Raw genomic sequence first — 5,575 nt, 5'->3', positions numbered from 1 at the left:
ACACACACACACACACACACACACACACACACACACACACACACACACACACACATGACAGGCTTTCGACTTCCGTCTATCATATCCAATCACATGGGTTTGGTTAACCCGAGACTAGAGTAGAAGACCTAGATGCCAGAATGAAGATGTCTCTCAAGACAATACGATGTCAGGCAGTTAGACTGAAACCGGAACCATGGTGTTGAGAAACAAGCTTTTTACCACACAGCCACGCTTGCGCCTTTCTGTGTAAAAATCAAACCAAATGATAGATCAGAATAAGAACATTTGATAGATTATTTCATTTGCTTCTCTTTCAATTGGACAATGGAATTGACGTAGGGAAATACGATTTTATTAAAATATCTCAGTGTGATTCTATTCATAGAAGAAACATAATTTTGGCAAGGAAAAGTCATAACAAAAGGAAAAAGAGGAATCGAAACCCAATTGTCGAATTTGAACAATTTATATTCAGTTGTAAACTTCTAAACCACTTTTTCGTGATTGATTACTGTTTTGTATTGATTACACTTAGATGAAAGTAAGAATTGATTAGAAATTTTGCTTGAGCCAACATTACTTTTCCTACTGTACTCCAATAAAAGGTCATCGTTTAAAATTGTTTTTATCGCATTTAAACATCTTTTGTCATCATATCGGGAAAAAACGTCAAGATAAAAAAAATCCAATAATTATCGATACCTATTAACTCTTGATTTAGTATATTTTAAGAAATAAAAAAAAAACTATTCTTATTATTGGAAGCTGGAAAATCTAAACTTAGACTAGGAAATAAGTGAAAATCTATTTTTCTTTTGATATTTCCAATGACTGTATTCTTGGTCAAGGTACTTAGATTCCAACAATCAAATTCATCTCGTTGTAGCTAGATACGACAGGTTCAAAGGAACATTGTTAAATTGGTAACTGTTTTTTTAGATTTGAATTCAATTCCTTTCGGTGAAATGTAAGCTATGATTGACTAGCGTACTATCCTGGAAAATTGTTAACTCTTATGTTCTGAATACCATGAGAAATGAAGGTAAACACTAGTCTTTTAGCTATTTCATCGTTTTTCTTGGAGGTGACAGGAGAGGTCTTTTCGCAACGGAACTCTGGGGAGGAAGGGCAGCTCCTTGGCCCCTCCCTCGAAATTGACGGCCTTGTGCCGAAATTTGATACCAAAAATTATGCGTTGCTGCTGACTAATTACATACTAATGTCGCGCTGCGGCCTTTTAAAGTTTTGTGCACATTTTGTGGACCTTCTTAGTATTACGTTCGTTGAACTCTACGTCCCACACTCATCCTGTCGGGAACCGCTGCTTCAGATCAACCTCGGCAACCTTATTATTATTATTGTTAGTTAAATGCTCATTATTATTGTCAGTTAATTGCTCATTCAGTTTTTGTAATACGGTAAACTGACGAGCTTTCTTAATAGGCAGAAAACTCTGTAATTTGACAGCGGAAACGAGATATGATAACGTTGCATTTCAAATGATGCAATCTCCGTGTTAATGCGACGAGGCAGACGTGAATCGAAAGTCATCTGAAAAGACGATTGGTTAAAATTTGAGAAAAATCTCTCTTCACAAATATAGTTATAATCATCACTTAATTGTGAAAGATGTCCCTAGTGCATGGCTCGGAAAGGAACCTTACTTTTTACGATTCCAGTGATCGGATCAACTGCAACGCTCAACGTTGTCACTAACGGAGTACCAGTTATATAGACAAAAAACGACACTCAATATTTCTGCTGGTCATAAGTCCAATAAAAACTGAACTTGATACTCCTACATTTAATTTTCAATCCTCACCAGCAGCAGCAGCAGCTGTTACTTTGAGCCAACAGAACAGGAATATAGTGATTTGATTGTTAACTAAACTCACTGCCTTTTAAAATATTGACTCTGTGTTTAGACAAAAACATTTCTTATTAAACGTGAGAAAAGTTAAAAGTCTAAAAATGCTAATCTTCAGGTTTTTAATAACATCCTGCCTGCCTTTACACCATCCTGACTTTGCCAACACAAACCAAATTAAATCCGACATATTTTAGTGGCCATGTTTGTTCTGTTTTACTTTTGCGCATTACACACATGCACAGTTGGTTATATATCTTACGTGTCAGAACAACAGACCTGAACAAATGCGGAGTTGTTTGGATTATTCATGATAATGTTTAAACAATACATTTTATTTATTTATTATTATTATTATTATTATTATTTTAGTTTCACTAGAGAAAGGAATGAAAATATATATATTGTGGCATACGAGCAATAGCAACCATATATTTTTCCATGGCTTTCTTACCTCCATCTCTCACACCATCTTTACCATTTCTGCTATTATCGAACGTCACTGCCGAAATAAGTGCTTCTGAAACTACATCAGCTTTTTACAATTTTCTTTCTTAAAGACTTAATTATATTGGCGCCAATTTACTTTACGCTATAACGAATGAATTTTAAACATAGATAATATTTGATGGCATTTTAGTTCACTTTATGACAAGGGAAAATTACAAAATATAAGACGAAAATCCAGTTTTATTTATTATTTCCTGTTACCTCTTTATTTTGTTGCTAATGTTTGTTGTCTGTTGTATTGGCTATAGTTGTTGTTTCTATCTGTTTTGAAAACATGGCGGGGATACAGATCTGCCACATCTGTAATTTCATTTACTCTGTTTGGAATCTTATTTCAGATGTTACAAAATTGTTTGGCGACTGCTTCTTTGGTTCAGAATGATATTATTTTTAACTTTCACTTTCGTAAAAAAAAACGAAACAATATCAAAACAAAAGTTGTCTTGTGTAACTTAAAAAGGATTTCTGACCGTCAAAATTTAAAGTCGTGAACGTGTTAGAAGAGGCACCTATCACTGTTTTCTTTTCCCAAAAACTCTTATGACTACGATTTGAAAGCTTACTTCGCACCTTCAAAGAAACAGGTTATATAAAGATGTAGCACCAGAAGACGAACAGTGAATATACCAATCAAAACGCTCAATAAGAAAATATATACTTTAGTATGGATAACTGTTACCGGATCCTTATGCATAAAGTCATATTATGGTCCCGCACTATATCTTGTGAAACAAAACCACACTTCCCTTAGTACAATTCAATTGGCTGCATATATATATATATATATGAATATATAGATAAAGAGAGAGAAAAATGTCACTAATGTGACAGAGGGTAGGTACTAAGTGATACCGGCATTGCTAGAAATAAGACCCAAAACAACTCACTAGCCACAAGAGCACTTTCTTAATGACTGACAAGGGAGATTAATCTCGCTTGATAATGAGTGCTCAGCCATTGTCAGTCATTAAAATAGTGCTCTTGTGACTAGTGAGTCGGCTGACTTTTATTTCTAGCAATGCCGGTAACACTTAGTACCTTCTGTCACTTTAGTGACGTCTATAAATTTGCCTTTAGGTTGTTAAATTGCTAATAAGCCACTCATATTATATATATTCATCCAAAATGGAGACGAACACCATTCTTCCATGTGATCGGCTCGAAAATTGTTAGGATATTAAAATATGTTTCTTAACATGAAAACAATGGTAGCCTTAATATACAAATAAAGAAACGTTATCCACCAATGCGGTTTTGAACACCTATTTTCATTAAAGAATAAAAAGTTTAGAATGGTACAACAATGCACTATAAACAAAAAATTGACTATATACCTGTTGTAATTTGGTTATGTATAGTCCGGTTTGACATTTACGTATGTATGTGTGTGTATGTGTGTGTGTGTGTGTGTGTGTGTGTGTGTGTGTGTGTGTGTGTGTGTGTGTGTGTGTGTGTGTGTGTGTGGCAGAAGGTAGTATAAGTTATCCGTGTAAGTACCACTATAACATAAGCAATTGTCTCAGTGACATGAAGACTTAATTCCAGCTAATTCTATGACCCAAAAACTTGAAGAGCAGTGACATAACGTGGGTTACTAGTACACTGGGTAACGCAAATATTGCCGTTTCTTTTTTTATTATTTTCCCTTAATATTCTTCACTTTCGAAATTTAGCGCCCGAAACAACCACCCCTGTGGCCCTGCCCACGCTACGTTATTGACGAAGAGGATCAAGGTCACAGTGGTCTCAAAGCTAAAACAACAAAGATAACCAGTCGTTGACGAATACTAGAGTTCGTGAAAAAAGACAAGGAACAGTTTCACTCATCTTACATCAACTGGATTATTCAAGTTCTACAAAACTACTACTGTTCGATCTATTTAAATAATATTGAAATTCGTGAACAAAAGCTTCCTTGGCTTCATGTTTCCAATGAGTCAATCACTGGATTTTTGCTTTTTCTAACAGCGACAATGATAAGGGAGTATCGGCAACTCGGGGCAAAGACAGTATTCTAAGAGCACCCCTCAAAAATGTATACAGCAATACGCGTAGTATTTTGTCCTTTGTTTTGCTTAGCCCGTATACCGATGTACAAATGTATGTATGTATGTATGTATGTATGTACGTAATATGTGTGACGTGTCTTTGCAGAGTTTGTTTACCAAATTTCACTCACCAGACACTGGTCACTCTAAGACTATGATAGTAAACATTTACCAAAGGTTGAACCTAGAACCACGTTGTTTCAAAGCGAACTTTTTTTTACCACGCATTCATGTTTGACTATAATTATTTCACTGATCTACAATTCCAAGAATGCAAATGGTTTACCTCGAAACTAAATATGTAAACTTAAGCAATAACAAGCTGTGGTTTTATATCTGAAGTGTCTTTTTTTTTTAATCTTTTTTGGAACAGTTATGTTCTGGCGTGTCTACGTTTGGAACTGAGAAAATGGTTGAAATAATTCCAGTGAAATATTAAGAGGCGGGAATGTATTGGCTGATGTCAGAGTATGAGGAAGGTCATTTGTCTCTGTGATGTTTGAAGTAATAAGAGTATTTCTAGCAATTAATTTATTCAATGTCTCCATTTGGCAAAGTTCATAGATTTTCCTTCTATTGAAATTTAAGTCACCAAAACGAAAGAGTTGGGCGATAAAACGCAATTAAATGCGTTATTCTCAGCACTTTGGATTCAATAACATTACTTATATCATTTCTATTATATTCAGACATCATTATAACGATATATGGCATGGGTCTGGCAAAACTGGAGATAGTGGAATATTTCAGTAGTGAAGGGCAAAGGTCAAGTCGAAGGCAGTTGGTTTTTATCGTTTATTTTCTGGCCTTCCATAGTCTTTACAGAACACTGCTTCAGTTACGCATGTTATATGATGCTGGTTTAACCTGAGCAAATATTAAATAAATGTTTGTTATAACCGCCGGGAAAAGGGGGAGGAATGGAGCACCAATGAGACACAGAAGTTTATATTTTGTCTGATAAGATGTGATAGAATTTGTTATATCTTTCTATCGATTATTATTATAGACAAAGTTTCATTGACAGGCAATAAATAAATACATGCATACATACATACATACATACATATATACAAACATATATATATATGTATGTGTATATATATATATGTATGTGTATGCATATATATATATATATATATATATA

The sequence above is a fragment of the Octopus bimaculoides genome, chromosome 8 (genome assembly GCF_001194135.2).
Source record: "Octopus bimaculoides isolate UCB-OBI-ISO-001 chromosome 8, ASM119413v2, whole genome shotgun sequence".
NCBI lineage: Eukaryota > Metazoa > Mollusca > Cephalopoda > Octopoda > Octopodidae > Octopus > Octopus bimaculoides.
Note: the sequence above shows the minus strand (reverse complement) of the source record.